Source organism: Ambystoma mexicanum, chromosome 11 (genome assembly GCF_040938575.1).
Source record: "Ambystoma mexicanum isolate Mex_15411 chromosome 11, UKY_AmexF1_1, whole genome shotgun sequence".
NCBI lineage: Eukaryota > Metazoa > Chordata > Amphibia > Caudata > Ambystomatidae > Ambystoma > Ambystoma mexicanum.
In genome coordinates this window covers 1142869958-1142889201 of record NC_090934.1, presented here as the reverse complement: position 1 = coordinate 1142889201, position 19244 = coordinate 1142869958, and positions in this window count along the sequence as shown.

Below are 19244 nucleotides of genomic sequence, written 5' to 3'. Positions count from 1 at the left end.
GTCTAAGGATTGGAATGGGAAGGACTTGGATATCACATCTCATGCTATAGATAGGCTCTCAGGTTTGGAACGGGAAGGAGTTGGATATCACATTTCATGTTAGAGGAAGGATCTCAGGTTTGGTATTAGAAGCATTGAGATATCACATCTCATGCTATAGGAAGGGTCTCAGGATTGGATTGGGAAGGACTTGGATATCACATCTCATGCTATAGATAGGCTCTCAGGTTTGGAAAGGGAAGGAGTTGGATATCACATCTCATGGTATAGGAAGGGTCTCAGGATTGGAATGGGAAGTAGTTGGATATCACATCTCATGCTATAGGAAGGGTCTCAGGTTTGGTATAAGCATTGAGATATCACATCTCATGCTATAGGACGTTTCTCAGGATTGGAATGGAAGGAGTTGGATATCACATCTCATGTTATAGGAAGGATCTCAGGTTTGGTATTAGAAGCATTGAGACATCACATCTCATGCTATAGGAAGGGTCTCAGGATTGGAATGGGAAGGAGTTGGATATCACATCTCATGCTATAGGAAGGGTCTCAGGTTTGGTATAAGCATTGAGATATCAAATCTCATGCTATAGGAAGGGTCTCAGGATTGGAATGGGAAGGAGTTGGATATCACATCTCATGCTAAAGGGAGGGTCTCAGGTTTGGAAGGGGTAGGATTTGGATATCACATCTCATGTTATAGGAAGGATCACAGGTTTGGTATTAGAAGCATTGAGATATCACATCTCATGCTATCGGAAGGGTCTCAGGATTGGAATGGGAAGGAGTTGGATATCACATCTCATGCTATAGGAAGGGTCTCAGGTTTGGAACGGGAAGGAGTTGGATATCCCATCTCATGTTATAGGACGGGTCTCAGGTTTGGTATTAGAAGCATTGAGATATCACATCGCATGCTGTAGGAAGCGTCTAAGGATTGGAATGGGATGGACTTGGATATCACATCTCATGCTATAGGTAGGCTCTCAGGTTTGGTATAAGCATTGAGATATCACATCTCATGCTATAGGAAGGGTCTCAGGATTGGAATGGGAAGGATTTGGATATCACATCTCATGCTATAGGAAGGGTCTCAGGTTTGGTATAAGCATGGAGATATCACTTCTCATGCTATAGGAAGTGTCTCAGGATTGGAATGGGAAGGAGTTGGATATCACATCTCATGTTATAGGAAGGATCTCAGGTTTGGTATTAGAAGCATTGAGACATCACATCTCATGCTATAGGAAGGGTCTCAGGATTGGTATAAGCATTGAGATATCACATCTCTGCTATCGGAAGGGTCTCAGGATTGGAATGGGAAGGAGTTGGATATCCCATCTCGTTATAGGAGGGGTCTCAGGTTTGGCATTAGAAGCATTGAGATATCACATCTCATGGTATAGGACGGGTCTCAGAATTGGAATGGGAAGGAGTTGGATATCACATCTCAAGCTATAGGAAGGGTCTCAGGATTGAAATGGGAAGGACTTGGATATCACATCTCATGTTATAGGAAGGGTCTCAGGTTTGGTATTAGAAGCATTGAGATATCACATCTCATGCTATAGGAAGGGTCTCAGGATTGGAATGGGAAGGACTTGGATATCACATCTCATGTTATAGGAAGGGTCTCAGGTTTGGTATTAGAAGCATTGAGATATCATATCTCATGCTATAGGAAGGGTCTCAGAATTGGAATGGGAAGGAGTTGGATATCACATCTCAAGCTATAGGAAGGGTCTCAGGATTGGAATGGGAAGGAGTTTGATATCACATCTCATGCCATGTATGGGTCTCAGGTTTTGTAGAAGCATTGGGATATCACATCTCATGCTATCGGAAGGGTATCAGGATTGGATTTGGAAGGAGTTGGATATCCCATCTCATGCTATAGGAAGGGTCTCAGGTTGGAATGGGAAGGAGTTGGATATCACTTCTCATGTTTTAGTAAGGGTCTCAGGATTGGAATGGGAAGGACTTGGATATCACATCTCATGCTATAGGAAGGCTCTCAGGTTTGGAAGGGGAAGGAGTTGGATATCACATTTCATGTTAGAGGTAGGATCTCAGGTTTGGTATTAGAGGCATTGAGATATCACATCTCATGCTATCAGAAGGATCTCAGGATTGGAATGGGAAGGAGTTGGATATCACATCTCATACTAAAGGGAGGGTCTCAGGTTTGGAAGGGGAAAGTTTTGGATATTACATCTCATGTTATGGGAAGGATCTCAGGTTTGGTATTAGAAGCATTGAGATATCACATCTCATGCTATTGGGAGGATCTCAGGTTTGGTATTAGAGGCATTGAGATATCACATCTCATGCTATCAGAAGGGTCTCAGGATTGGAATGGGAAGGAGTCGGATATCACATCTCATGCTAAAGGGAGGGTCTCAGGTTTGGTATTAGAAGCATTGAGATATCACATCTCATGTTATAGGAAGGATCTCAGGTTTGGTATTCGAAACATTGAGATATCACATCTCATGCTATCAGAAGGGTCTCAGGATTGGAATGGGAAGGAGTTGGATATCACATCTCATGCTAAAGGGAGAGTCTCAGGTTTGAAAGGGGAAGGATTTGGATATCACATCTCATGTTATCGGAAGGATCTCAGGTTTGGTATTAGAAGTATTGAGATATCATATCTCATGCTATAGGAAGGGTCTCAGGACTGGAATGGGAAGGAGTTGGATATCACATCTCATGCTAAAGGAAGGGTCTCAGGTTTGGTAGAAGCATTGAGATATCACATCTCATGCTATCGGAAGTGTCTCAGGATTGGAATGGGAAGGAGCTGGATATCACATCTCATGCTAAAGGAAGGGTCTCAGGTTTGAAACGGGAAGGAGTTGGATATCACATCTCATGTTATAGGAAGGGTCTCAGGTTTGGTATAAGCATTGAGATATCACATCTCATGCTATAGGAAGGGTCTCAGGATTGGAATGGGAAGGAGTTGGATATCACATCTCATGCTATAGGAAGGGTATCAGGTTTGGTATAAGCATTGAGATATCACATCTCATGCTATAGGAAGGGTCTCAGGATTGGAATGGGAAGGAGTTGGATATCACATCTCATGCTATAGGAAGGGTCTCAGGTTTGGAACGGGAAGGAGTTGGATATCCCATCTCATTTTATAGGAAGAGTCTCAGGTTTGGTATAAGCATTGAGATATCACATTGCATGCTGTAGGAAGGGTCTCAGGATTGGGATGGGAAGGAGTTGGATATCACATCTCATGCTATAGGAAGGGTCTCAGGTTTGGAACGGGAAGGAGTTGGATATCCCATCTCATGTTATAGGACGGGTCTCAGGTTTGGTATTAGAAGCATTGAGATATCACATTGCATGCTGTAGGAAGGGTCTCAGGATTGGAATGGGAAGGAGTTGGATATTACATTCTTGCTATAGGAAGGGTCTCATGTTTGGAATGGGAAGGAGTTGGATATCACATATGCTATAGGAAGGGTCTCAGGTTTGGAACGGAATCTCATGCTATAGGAAGGGTCTCAGGTTTGGTATAAGCATTGAGATATCAGATCTCTGCTATCGGAAGTGTCTCAGGATTGGAATGGGAAGGAGTTGGATATCCCATCTCATGTTATAGGATGGGTCTCAGGTTTGGTATTAGAAGCATTGAGATATCACATTGCATGCTGTAGGAAGGGTCTCAGGATTGGAATGGGAAGGAGTTGGATATTACATTCTTGCTATAGGAAGGGTCTCATGTTTGGAATGGGAAGGAGTTGGATATCACATATGCTATAGGAAGGGTCTCAGGTTTGGAACGGGAAGGAGTTGGATATCACATCTCATGCTATAGGAAGGGTCTCAGGTTTGGTATAAGCATTGAGATATCACATCTCTGCTATCGGAAGTGTCTCAGGATTGGAATGGGAAGGAGTTGGATATCCCATCTCATGTTATAGGACGGGTCTCAGGTTTGTTATTAGAATCATTGAGATATCATATTGCATGCTGTAGGAAGGGTCTAAGGATTGGAATGGGAAGGACTTGGATATCACATCTCATGCTATAGGTAGGCTCTCAGATTTGGAAAGGGAAGGAGTTGGATATCACATTTCATGTTAGAGGAAGGATCTCAGGTTTGGTATTAGAGGCATTGAGATATCACATCTCATGCTATAGGAAGGCTCTCAGGTTTGGAATGGGAAGGAGTTGGATATCACATCTCATGTTATAGGAAGGGTCTCAGGTGTGGTATAAGCATTCAGATATCACATCTCTGCTATCGGAAGTGTCTCAGGATTGGAATGGGAAGGAGTTGTATATCCCATCTCATGCTATAGATAGGCTCTCAGGTTTGGAAAGGGAAGGAGTTGGATATCACATCTCATGCTATAGGAAGGGTCTCAGGATTGGAATGGGAAGTAGTTGGATATCACATCTCATGCTATAGGAAGGGTCTCAGGTTTGGTATAAGCATTGAGATATCACATCTCATGCTATAGGACAGGTCTCAGGATTGGAATGGAAGGAGTTGGATATCACATCTCATGCTATAGGAAGGGTCTCAGGATTGGAATTAGAAGCATTGAGATATCACATCTCATGCTATAGGAAGGGTCTCAGGATTGGAATGGGAAGGACTTGGATATCACATCTCATGCTATAGATAGGCTCTCAGGTTTGGAAAGGGATGGAGTTGGATATCACATCTCATACTATAGGAAGGGTCTCAGGATTGGAATGGGAAGTAGTTGGATATCACATCTCATGCTATAGGAAGGGTGTCAGGATTGGTATAACATTGAGATATCACATCTCATGCTATAGGACGGGTCTCAGGATTGGAATGGGAAGGAGTTGTATATGACATCTCATGCCGTAGGAAGGGTCTCAGGTTTGGTATAAGCATTGAGATATCACTTCTCATGCTATAGGAAGTGTCTCAGGATTGGAATGGGAAGGAGTTGGATATCACATCTCATGTTATAGGAAGGATCTCAGGTTTGGTATTAGAAGCATTGAGACATCACATCTCATGCTATAGGAAGGGTCTCAGGATTGGAATGGGAAGGAGTTGGATATCACATATCATGCTAAAGGGAGGGTCTCAGGTTTGGAAGGGGAAGGATTTGGATATTACATCTCGTGTTATAGGAATGATCTCAGGTTTGGTATTAGAAGCATTGAGATATCACATCTCATGCTGTCGGAAGGATCTCAGGTTTGGTGTTAGAAGCATTGAGATATCATATCTCATGCTATAGGAAGGGTCTCAGGATTGGAATGGGAAGGAGTTGGATATCACATCTCATGCTATAGGAAGGGTCTCAGGATTGGAATGGGAAGGAGTTGTATATGACATCTCATGCCACAGGAAGGGTCTCAGGTTTGGTATAAGCATTGAGATATCACATCTCATGCTATAGGAATGGTCTCAGGATTGGAATGGGTAGGAGTTGGATATTACATTCTTGCTATAGGAAGGGTCTCATGTTTGGAATGGGAAGGAGTTGGATATCACATATGCTATAGGAAGTGTCTCAGGTTTGGAACGGGAATGAGTTGGATATCACATCTCATGTTATAGGAAGGGTCTCAGGTTTGGTATAAGCATTGAGATAGCACATCTCTGCTATCGGAAGTGGCTCAGGATTGGAATGGGAAGGATTTGGATATCACATCTCATGCTATAGGAAGGGTCTCAGGTTTGGTATACGCATGGAGTTATCACTTCTCATGCTATAGGAAGCGTCTCAGGATTGGAATGGGAAGGAGTTGAATATCACATCTCATGCTATAGGAAGGGTCTCAGGTTTGGTATAAGCATGGAGATACCACTTCTCATGCTATAGGAAGGGTCTCAGGATTGGAATGGGAAGGAGTTGGATATAACATCTCATGTTATAGGAAGGATCTCAGGTTTGGTATTAGAAACATTGAGATATCACATCTCATGCTATCAGAAGGGTCTCAGGATTGGAATGGGAAGGAGTTGGATATCACATCTCATGTTATCGGAAGGATCTCAGGTTTGGTATTAGATGTATTGAGATATCATATCTCATGCTATAGGAAGGGTCTCAGGACTGGAATGGGAAGGAGTTGGATATCACATCTCATGCTAAAGGAAGGGTCTCAGGTTTGGTAGAAGCATTGAGATATCACATCTCATGCTATAGGAAGGGTCTCAGGATTGGAATGGGAAGGACTTAGATATCACATATCATGCTATAGGGAGGGTCTCAGTTTTGATATTAGAAGCATTGAGATATCACATCTCATGCTATCGGAAGTGTCTCAGGATTGGAATGGGAAGGAGCTGGATATCCCATCTCATGCTAAAGGAAGGGTCTCAGGTTTGGAACGGGAAGGAGTTGGATATCACATCTCATGTTATAGGAAGGGTCTCAGGTTTGGTATAAGCATTGAGATATGACATCTCTGCTATCGGAAGTGTCTCAGGAGTGGAATGGGAAGGAGTTGGATATCCCATCTCATGTTATAGGACGGGTCTCAGGTTTGTTATTAGAATCATTGAGATATCATATTGCATGCTGTAGGAAGGGTCTAAGGATTGGAATGGGAAGGACTTGGATATCACATCTCATGCTATAGATAGGCTCTCAGGTTTGGAACGGGAAGGAGTTGGATATCACATTTCATGTTAGAGGAAGGATCTCAGGTTTGGTATTAGAAGCATTGAGATATCACATCTCATGCTATAGGAAGGGTCTCAGGATTGGAATGGGAAGGACTTGGATATCACATCTCATGCTATAGATAGGCTCTCAGGTTTGGAAAGGGAAGGAGTTGGATATCACATCTCATGGTATAGGAAGGGTCTCAGGATTGGAATGGGAAGTAGTTGGATATCACATCTCATGCTATAGGAAGGGTCTCAGGTTTGGTATAAGCATTGAGATATCACATCTCATGCTATAGGACGCTTCTCAGGATTAGAATGGAAGGAGTTGGATATCACATCTCATGTTATAGGAAGGATCTCAGGTTTGGTATTAGAAGCATTGAGACATCACATCTCATGCTATAGGAAGGGTCTCAGGATTGGAATGGGAAGGAGTTGGATATCACATCTCATGCTATAGGAAGGGTCTCAGGTTTGGTATAAGCATTGAGATATCACATCTCATGCTATAGGAAGGGTCTCAGGATTGGAATGGGAAGGAGTTGGATATCACATCTCATGCTAAAGGGAGGGTCTCAGGTTTGGAAGGGGTAGGATTTGGATATCACATCTCATGTTATAGGAAGGATCACAGGTTTGGTATTAGAAGCATTGAGATATCACATCTCATGCTATCGGAAGGGTCTCAGGATTGGAATGGGAAGGAGTTGGATATCACATCTCATGCTATAGGAAGGGTCTCAGGTTTGGAACGGGAAGGAGTTGGATATCCCATCTCATGTTATAGGACGGGTCTCAGGTTTGGTATTAGAAGCATTGAGATATCACATCGCATGCTGTAGGAAGGATCTCAGGTTTGGAATGGGAAGGAATTGGATATCACATCTCATGTCATAGGAAGTATCTCAGGTTTGGTATTAGAAGCATTGAGATATCACATCTCATGCTATAGGAATGGTCTCAGGATTGGAATGGGTAGGAGTTGGATATTACATTCTTGCTATAGGAAGGGTCTCATGTTTGGAATGGGAAGGAGTTGGATATCACATATGCTATAGGAAGGGTCTCAGGTTTGGAACGGGAAGGAGTTGGATATCCCATCTCATGTTATAGGACGGGTCTCTGGTTTGGTATTAGAATCATTGAGATATCACATCGCATGCTGTAGGAAGCGTCTAAGGATTGGAATGGGATGGACTTGGATATCACATCTCATGCTATAGGTAGGCTCTCAGGTTTGGTATAAGCATTGAGATATCACATCTCATGCTATAGGAAGGGTCTCAGGATTGGAATGGGAAGGATTTGGATATCACATCTCATGCTATAGGAAGGGTCTCAGGTTTGGTATAAGCATGGAGATATCACTTCTCATGCTATAGGAAGTGTCTCAGGATTGGAATGGGAAGGAGTTGGATATCACATCTCATGTTATAGGAAGGATCTCAGGTTTGGTATTAGAAGCATTGAGACATCACATCTCATGCTATAGGAAGGGTCTCAGGATTGGTATAAGCATTGAGATATCACATCTCTGCTATCGGAAGGGTCTCAGGATTGGAATGGGAAGGAGTTGGATATCCCATCTCGTTATAGGAGGGGTCTCAGGTTTGGGATTAGAAGCATTGAGATATCACATCTCATGCTATAGGAAGGGTCTCAGGATTGAAATGGGAAGGACTTGGATATCACATCTCATGTTATAGGAAGGGTCTCAGAATTGGAATGGGAAGGAGTTGGATATCACATCTCAAGCTATAGGAAGGGTCTCAGGATTGAAATGGGAAGGACTTGGATATCACATCTCATGTTATAGGAAGGGTCTCAGGTTTGGTATTAGAAGCATTGAGATATCACATCTCATGCTATAGGAAGGGTCTCAGGATTGAAATGGGAAGGACTTGGATATCACATCTCATGTTATAGGAAGGGTCTCAGGTTTGGTATTAGAAGCATTGAGATATCACATCTCATGCTATAGGAAGGGTCTCAGAATTGGAATGGGAAGGAGTTGGATATCACATCTCAAGCTATAGGAAGGGTCTCAGGATTGGAATGGGAAGGAGTTTGATATCACATCTCATGCCATGTATGGGTCTCAGGTTTTGTAGAAGCATTGGGATATCACATCTCATGCTATCGGAAGGGTATCAGGATTGGATTTGGAAGGAGTTGGATATCCCATCTCATGCTATAGGAAGGGTCTCAGGTTGGAATGGGAAGGAGTTGGATATCACTTCTCATGTTTTAGGAAGGGTCTCAGGTTTGGAATGGGAAGGACTTGGATATCACATCTCATGCTATAGGAAGGCTCTCAGGTTTGGAAGGGGAAGGAGTTGGATATCACATTTCATGTTAGAGGTAGGATCTCAGGTTTGGTATTAGAGGCATTGAGATATCACATCTCATGCTATCAGAAGGATCTCAGGATTGGAATGGGAAGGAGTTGGATATCACATCTCATACTAAAGGGAGGGTCTCAGGTTTGGAAGGGGAAGGATTTGGGTATTACATCTCATGTTATGGGAAGGATCTCAGGTTTGGTATTAGAAGCATTGAGATATCACATCTCATGCTATTGGGAGGATCTCAGGTTTGGTATTAGAGGCATTGAGATATCACATCTCATGCTATCAGAAGGGTCTCAGGATTGGAATGGGAAGGAGTCGGATATCACATCTCATGCTAAAGGGAGGGTCTCAGGTTTGGTATTAGAAGCATTGAGATATCACATCTCATGTTATAGGAAGGATCTCAGGTTTGGTATTAGAAACATTGAGATATCACATCTCATGCTATCAGAAGGGTCTCAGGATTGGAATGGGAAGGAGTTGGATATCACATCTCATGCTAAAGGGAGAGTCTCAGGTTTGGAAGGGGAAGGATTTGGATATCACATCTCATGTTATCGGAAGGATCTCAGGTTTGGTATTAGAAGTATTGAGATATCATATCTCATGCTATAGGAAGGGTCTCAGGACTGGAATGGGAAGGAGTTGGATATCACATCTCATGCTAAAGGAAGGGTCTCAGGTTTGGTAGAAGCATTGAGATATCACATCTCATGCTATAGGAAGGGTCTCAGGATTGGAATGGGAAGGACTTAGATATCACATATCATGCTATAGAGAGGGTCTCAGTTTTGATATTAGAAGCATTGAGATATCACATCTCATGCTATCGGAAGTGTCTCAGGATTGGAATGGGAAGGAGCTGGATATCACATCTCATGCTAAAGGAAGGGTCTCAGGTTTGAAACGGGAAGGAGTTTGATATCACATCTCATGTTATAGGAAGGGTCTCAGGTTTGGTATAAGCATTGAGATATCACATCTCATGCTATAGGAAGGGTCTCAGGATTGGAATGGGAAGGAGTTGGATATCACATCTCATGCTATAGGAAGGGTATCAGGTTTGGTATAAGCATTGAGATATCACATCTCATGCTATAGGAAGGGTCTCAGGATTGGAATGGGAAGGATTTGGATATCACATCTCATGCTATAGGAAGGGTCTCAGGTTTGGAACGGGAAGGAGTTGGATATCCCATCTCATTTTATAGGAAGAGTCTCAGGTTTGGTATAAGCATTGAGATATCACATTGCATGCTGTAGGAAGGGTCTCAGGATTGGGATGGGAAGGAGTTGGATATCACATCTCATGCTATAGGAAGGGTCTCAGGTTTGGAACGGGAAGGAGTTGGATATCCCATCTCATGTTATAGGATGGGTCTCAGGTTTGGTATTAGAAGCATTGAGATATCACATTGCATGCTGTAGGAAGGGTCTCAGGATTGGAATGGGAAGGAGTTGGATATTACATTCTTGCTATAGGAAGGGTCTCATGTTTGGAATGGGAAGGAGTTGGATATCACATATGCTATAGGAAGGGTCTCAGGTTTGGAACGGGAAGGAGTTGGATATCACATCTCATGCTATAGGAAGGGTCTCAGGTTTGGTATAAGCATTGAGATATCACATCTCTGCTATCGGAAGTGTCTCAGGATTGGAATGGGAAGGAGTTGGATATCCCATCTCATGTTATAGGACGGGTCTCAGGTTTGTTATTAGAATCATTGAGATATCATATTGCATGCTGTAGGAAGGGTCTAAGGATTGGAATGGGAAGGACTTGGATATCACATCTCATGCTATAGGTAGGCTCTCAGGTTTGGAAAGGGAAGGAATTGGATATCACATTTCATGTTAGAGGAAGGATCTCAGGTTTGGTATTAGAGGCATTGAGATATCACATCTCATGCTATAGGAAGGGTCTCAGGATTGGAATGGGAAGGAGTTGGATATCACATCTCATGCTATAGGAAGGGTCTCAGGTTTGGTATAAGCATTGAGATATCACATCTCATGCTATAGGAAGGGTCTCAGGATTGGAATGGGAAGGACTTAGATATCACATCTCATGCTATAGGAAGGGTCTCCGGTTTGGAACGGGAAGGAGTTGGATATCCCATCTCATTTTATAGGAAGAGTCTCAGGTTTGGTATAAGCATTGAGATATCACATTGCATGCTGTAGGAAGGGTCTCAGGATTGGGATGGGAAGGAGTTGGATATCACATTTCATGCTATAGGAAGGGTCTCAGGTTTGGAACGGGAAGGAGTTGGATATCCCATCTCATGTTATAGGACGGGTCTCAGGTTTGGTATTAGAAGCATTGAGATATCACATTGCATGCTGTAGGAAGGGTCTCAGGATTGGAATGGGAAGGAATTGGATATCACATCTCATGTCATAGGAAGTATCTCAGGTTTGGTATTAGAAGCATTGAGATATCACATCTCATGCTATAGGAATGGTCTCAGGATTGGAATGGGTAGGAGTTGGATATTACATTCTTGCTATAGGAAGGGTCTCATGTTTGGAATGGGAAGGAGTTGGATATCACATATGCTATAGGAAGGGTCTCAGGTTTGGTATTAGAAGCATTGAGACATCACATCTCATGCTATAGGAAGGGTCTCAGGATTGGAATGGGAAGGAGTTGGATATCACATCTCATGCTATAGGAAGGGTCTCAGGTTTGGTATAAGCATTGAGATATCACATCTCATGCTATAGGAAGGGTCTCAGGATTGGAATGGGAAGGAGTTGGATATCACATCTCATGCTAAAGGGAGGGTCTCAGGTTTGGAAGGGGTAGGATTTGGATATCACATTTCATGTTATAGGAAGGATCACAGGTTTGGTATTAGAAGCATTGAGATATCACATCTCATGCTATCGGAAGGGTCTCAGGATTGGAATGGGAAGGAGTTGGATATCACATCTCATGCTATAGGAAGGGTCTCAGGTTTGGAACGGGAAGGAGTTGGATATCCCATCTCATGTTATAGGACGGGTCTCAGGTTTGGTATTAGAAGCATTGAGATATCACATTGCATGCTGTAGGAAGGGTCTCAGGATTGGAATGGGAAGGAGTTGGATATTACATTCTTGCTATAGGAAGGGTCTCATGTTTGGAATGGGAAGGAGTTGGATATCACATATGCTATAGGAAGGGTCTCAGGTTTGGAACGGGAAGGAGTTGGATATCACATCTCATGCTATAGGAAGGGTCTCAGGTTTGGTATAAGCATTGAGATATCACATCTCTGCTATCGGAAGTGTCTCAGGATTGGAATGGGAAGGAGTTGGATATCCCATCTCATGTTATAGGACGGGTCTCAGGTTTGTTATTAGAATCATTGAGATATCATATTGCATGCTGTAGGAAGGGTCTAAGGATTGGAATGGGAAGGACTTGGATATCACATCTCATGCTATAGGTAGGCTCTCAGATTTGGAAAGGGAAGGAGTTGGATATCACATTTCATGTTAGAGGAAGGATCTCAGGTTTGGTATTAGAGGCATTGAGATATCACATCTCATGCTATAGGAAGGCTCTCAGGTTTGGAATGGGAAGGAGTTGGATATCACATCTCATGTTATAGGAAGGGTCTCAGGTGTGGTATAAGCATTCAGATATCACATCTCTGCTATCGGAAGTGTCTCAGGATTGGAATGGGAAGGAGTTGTATATCCCATCTCATGCTATAGATAGGCTCTCAGGTTTGGAAAGGGAAGGAGTTGGATATCACATCTCATGCTATAGGAAGGGTCTCAGGATTGGAATGGGAAGTAGTTGGATATCACATCTCATGCTATAGGAAGGGTCTCAGGTTTGGTATTAGAGGCATTGAGATATCACATCTCATGCTATAGGACAGGTCTCAGGATTGGAATGGAAGGAGTTGGATATCACATCTCATGCTATAGGAAGGGTCTCAGGATTGGAATTAGAAGCATTGAGATATCACATCTCATGCTATAGGAAGGGTCTCAGGATTGGAATGGGAAGGACTTGGATATCACATCTCATGCTATAGATAGGCTCTCAGGTTTGGAAAGGGATGGAGTTGGATATCACATCTCATACTATAGGAAGGGTCTCAGGATTGGAATGGGAAGTAGTTGGATATCACATCTCATGCTATAGGAAGGGTGTCAGGATTGGTATAACATTGAGATATCACATCTCATGCTATAGGACGGGTCTCAGGATTGGAATGGGAAGGAGTTGTATATGACATCTCATGCCGTAGGAAGGGTCTCAGGTTTGGTATAAGCATTGAGATATCACTTCTCATGCTATAGGAAGTGTCTCAGGATTGGAATGGGAAGGAGTTGGATATCACATCTCATGTTATAGGAAGGATCTCAGGTTTGGTATTAGAAGCATTGAGACATCACATCTCATGCTATAGGAAGGGTCTCAGGATTGGAATGGGAAGGAGTTGGATATCACATCTCATGCTAAAGGGAGGGTCTCAGGTTTGGAAGGGGAAGGATTTGGATATTACATCTCGTGTTATAGGAATGATCTCAGGTTTGGTATTAGAAGCATTGAGATATCACATCTCATGCTGTCGGAAGGATCTCAGGTTTGGTGTTAGAAGCATTGAGATATCATATCTCATGCTATAGGAAGGGTCTCAGGATTGGAATGGGAAGGAGTTGGATATCACATCTCATGCTATAGGAAGGGTCTCAGGATTGGAATGGGAAGGAGTTGTATATGACATCTCATGCCACAGGAAGGGTCTCAGGTTTGGTATAAGCATTGAGATATCACATCTCATGCTATAGGAATGGTCTCAGGATTGGAATGGGTAGGAGTTGGATATTACATTCTTGCTATAGGAAGGGTCTCATGTTTGGAATGGGAAGGAGTTGGATATCACATATGCTATAGGAAGTGTCTCAGGTTTGGAACGGGAATGAGTTGGATATCACATCTCATGTTATAGGAAGGGTCTCAGGTTTGGTATAAGCATTGAGATAGCACATCTCTGCTATCGGAAGTGGCTCAGGATTGGAATGGGAAGGATTTGGATATCACATCTCATGCTATAGGAAGGGTCTCAGGTTTGGTATACGCATGGAGTTATCACTTCTCATGCTATAGGAAGCGTCTCAGGATTGGAATGGGAAGGAGTTGAATATCACATCTCATGCTATAGGAAGGGTCTCAGGTTTGGTATAAGCATGGAGATATCACTTCTCATGCTATAGGAAGGGTCTCAGGATTGGAATGGGAAGGAGTTGGATATAACATCTCATGTTATAGGAAGGATCTCAGGTTTGGTATTAGAAACATTGAGATATCACATCTCATGCTATCAGAAGGGTCTCAGGATTGGAATGGGAAGGAGTTGGATATCACATCTCATGTTATCGGAAGGATCTCAGGTTTGGTATTAGATGTATTGAGATATCATATCTCATGCTATAGGAAGGGTCTCAGGACTGGAATGGGAAGGAGTTGGATATCACATCTCATGCTAAAGGAAGGGTCTCAGGTTTGGTAGAAGCATTGAGATATCACATCTCATGCTATAGGAAGGGTCTCAGGATTGGAATGGGAAGGACTTAGATATCACATATCATGCTATAGGGAGGGTCTCAGTTTTGATATTAGAAGCATTGAGATATCACATCTCATGCTATCGGAAGTGTCTCAGGATTGGAATGGGAAGGAGCTGGATATCCCATCTCATGCTAAAGGAAGGGTCTCAGGTTTGGAACGGGAAGGAGTTGGATATCACATCTCATGTTATAGGAAGGGTCTCAGGTTTGGTATAAGCATTGAGATATGACATCTCTGCTATCGGAAGTGTCTCAGGAGTGGAATGGGAAGGAGTTGGATATCCCATTTCATGTTATAGGACGGGTCTCAGGTTTGTTATTAGAATCATTGAGATATCATATTGCATGCTGTAGGAAGGGTCTAAGGATTGGAATGGGAAGGACTTGGATATCACATCTCATGCTATAGATAGGCTCTCAGGTTTGGAACGGGAAGGAGTTGGATATCACATTTCATGTTAGAGGAAGGATCTCAGGTTTGGTATTAGAAGCATTGAGATATCACATCTCATGCTATAGGAAGGGTCTCAGGATTGGAATGGGAAGGACTTGGATATCACATCTCATGCTATAGATAGGCTCTCAGGTTTGGAAAGGGAAGGAGTTGGATATCACATCTCATGGTATAGGAAGGGTCTCAGGATTGGAATGGGAAGTAGTTGGATATCACATCTCATGCTATAGGAAGGGTCTCAGGTTTGGTATAAGCATTGAGATATCACATCTCATGCTATAGGACGCTTCTCAGGATTAGAATGGAAGGAGTTGGATATCACATCTCATGTTATAGGAAGGATCTCAGGTTTGGTATTAGAAGCATTGAGACATCACATCTCATGCTATAGGAAGGGTCTCAGGATTGGAATGGGAAGGAGTTGGATATCACATCTCATGCTATAGGAAGGGTCTCAGGTTTGGTATAAGCATTGAGATATCACATCTCATGCTATAGGAAGGGTCTCAGGATTGGAATGGGAAGGAGTTGGATATCACATCTCATGCTAAAGGGAGGGTCTCAGGTTTGGAAGGGGTAGGATTTGGATATCACATCTCATGTTATAGGAAGGATCACAGGTTTGGTATTAGAAGCATTGAGATATCACATCTCATGCTATCGGAAGGGTCTCAGGATTGGAATGGGAAGGAGTTGGATATCACATCTCATGCTATAGGAAGGGTCTCAGGTTTGGAACGGGAAGGAGTTGGATATCCCATCTCATGTTATAGGACGGGTCTCAGGATTGGAATGGGAAGGATTTGGATATCACATCTCATGCTATAGGAAGGGTCTCAGGTTTGGAACGGGAAGGAGTTGGATATCCCATCTCATTTTATAGGAAGAGTCTCAGGTTTGGTATAAGCATTGAGATATCACATTGCATGCTGTAGGAAGGGTCTCAGGATTGGGATGGGAAGGAGTTGGATATCACATCTCATGCTATAGGAAGGGTCTCAGGTTTGGAACGGGAAGGAGTTGGATATCCCATCTCATGTTATAGGATGGGTCTCAGGTTTGGTATTAGAAGCATTGAGATATCACATTGCATGCTGTAGGAAGGGTCTCAGGATTGGAATGGGAAGGAGTTGGATATTACATTCTTGCTATAGGAAGGGTCTCATGTTTGGAATGGGAAGGAGTTGGATATCACATATGCTATAGGAAGGGTCTCAGGTTTGGAACGGGAAGGAGTTGGATATCACATCTCATGCTATAGGAAGGGTCTCAGGTTTGGTATAAGCATTGAGATATCACATCTCTGCTATCGGAAGTGTCTCAGGATTGGAATGGGAAGGAGTTGGATATCCCATCTCATGTTATAGGACGGGTCTCAGGTTTGTTATTAGAATCATTGAGATATCATATTGCATGCTGTAGGAAGGGTCTAAGGATTGGAATGGGAAGGACTTGGATATCACATCTCATGCTATAGGTAGGCTCTCAGGTTTGGAAAGGGAAGGAATTGGATATCACATTTCATGTTAGAGGAAGGATCTCAGGTTTGGTATTAGAGGCATTGAGATATCACATCTCATGCTATAGGAAGGGTCTCAGGATTGGAATGGGAAGGAGTTGGATATCACATCTCATGCTATAGGAAGGGTCTCAGGTTTGGTATAAGCATTGAGATATCACATCTCATGCTATAGGAAGGGTCTCAGGATTGGAATGGGAAGGACTTAGATATCACATCTCATGCTATAGGAAGGGTCTCCGGTTTGGAACGGGAAGGAGTTGGATATCCCATCTCATTTTATAGGAAGAGTCTCAGGTTTGGTATAAGCATTGAGATATCACATTGCATGCTGTAGGAAGGGTCTCAGGATTGGGATGGGAAGGAGTTGGATATCACATTTCATGCTATAGGAAGGGTCTCAGGTTTGGAACGGGAAGGAGTTGGATATCCCATCTCATGTTATAGGACGGGTCTCAGGTTTGGTATTAGAAGCATTGAGATATCACATTGCATGCTGTAGGAAGGGTCTCAGGATTGGAATGGGAAGGAATTGGATATCACATCTCATGTCATAGGAAGTATCTCAGGTTTGGTATTAGAAGCATTGAGATATCACATCTCATGCTATAGGAATGGTCTCAGGATTGGAATGGGTAGGAGTTGGATATTACATTCTTGCTATAGGAAGGGTCTCATGTTTGGAATGGGAAGGAGTTGGATATCACATATGCTATAGGAAGGGTCTCAGGTTTGGTATTAGAAGCATTGAGACATCACATCTCATGCTATAGGAAGGGTCTCAGGATTGGAATGGGAAGGAGTTGGATATCACATCTCATGCTATAGGAAGGGTCTCAGGTTTGGTATAAGCATTGAGATATCACATCTCATGCTATAGGAAGGGTCTCAGGATTGGAATGGGAAGGAGTTGGATATCACATCTCATGCTAAAGGGAGGGTCTCAGGTTTGGAAGGGGTAGGATTTGGATATCACATTTCATGTTATAGGAAGGATCACAGGTTTGGTATTAGAAGCATTGAGATATCACATCTCATGCTATCGGAAGGGTCTCAGGATTGGAATGGGAAGGAGTTGGATATCACATCTCATGCTATAGGAAGGGTCTCAGGTTTGGAACGGGAAGGAGTTGGATATCCCATCTCATGTTATAGGACGGGTCTCAGGTTTGGTATTAGAAGCATTGAGATATCACATTGCATGCTGTAGGAAGGGTCTCAGGATTGGAATGGGAAGGAGTTGGATATTACATTCTTGCTATAGGAAGGGTCTCATGTTTGGAATGGGAAGGAGTTGGATATCACATATGCTATAGGAAGGGTCTCAGGTTTGGAACGGGAAGGAGTTGGATATCACATCTCATGCTATAGGAAGGGTCTCAGGTTTGGTATAAGCATTGAGATATCACATCTCTGCTATCGGAAGTGTCTCAGGATTGGAATGGGAAGGAGTTGGATATCCCATCTCATGTTATAGGACGGGTCTCAGGTTTGTTATTAGAATCATTGAGATATCATATTGCATGCTGTAGGAAGGGTCTAAGGATTGGAATGGGAAGGACTTGGATATCACATCTCATGCTATAGGTAGGCTCTCAGATTTGGAAAGGGAAGGAGTTGGATATCACATTTCATGTTAGAGGAAGGATCTCAGGTTTGGTATTAGAGGCATTGAGATATCACATCTCATGCTATAGGAAGGCTCTCAGGTTTGGAATGGGAAGGAGTTGGATATCACATCTCATGTTATAGGAAGGGTCTCAGGTGTGGTATAAGCATTCAGATATCACATCTCTGCTATCGGAAGTGTCTCAGGATTGGAATGGGAAGGAGTTGTATATCCCATCTCATGCTATAGATAGGCTCTCAGGTTTGGAAAGGGAAGGAGTTGGATATCACATCTCATGCTATAGGAAGGGTCTCAGGATTGGAATGGGAAGTAGTTGGATATCACATCTCATGCTATAGGAAGGGTCTCAGGTTTGGTATTAGAGGCATTGAGATATCACATCTCATGCTATAGGACAGGTCTCAGGATTGGAATGGAAGGAGTTGGATATCACATCTCATGCTATAGGAAGGGTCTCAGGATTGGAATTAGAAGCATTGAGATATCACATCTCATGCTATAGGAAGGGTCTCAGGATTGGAATGGGAAGGACTTGGATATCACATCTCATGCTATAGATAGGCTCTCAGGTTTGGAAAGGGATGGAGTTGGATATCACATCTCATACTATAGGAAGGGTCTCAGGATTGGAATGGGAAGTAGTTGGATATCACATCTCATGCTATAGGAAGGGTGTCAGGATTGGTATAACATTGAGATATCACATCTCATGCTATAGGACGGGTCTCAGGATTGGAATGGGAAGGAGTTGTATATGACATCTCATGCCGTAGGAAGGGTCTCAGGTTTGGTATAAGCATTGAGATATCACTTCTCATGCTATAGGAAGTGTCTCAGGATTGGAATGGGAAGGAGTTGGATATCACATCTCATGTTATAGGAAGGATCTCAGGTTTGGTATTAGAAGCATTGAGACATCACATCTCATGCTATAGGAAGGGTCTCAGGATTGGAATGGGAAGGAGTTGGATATCACATCTCATGCTAAAGGGAGGGTCTCAGGTTTGGAAGGGGAAGGATTTGGATATTACATCTCGTGTTATAGGAATGATCTCAGGTTTGGTATTAGAAGCATTGAGATATCACAT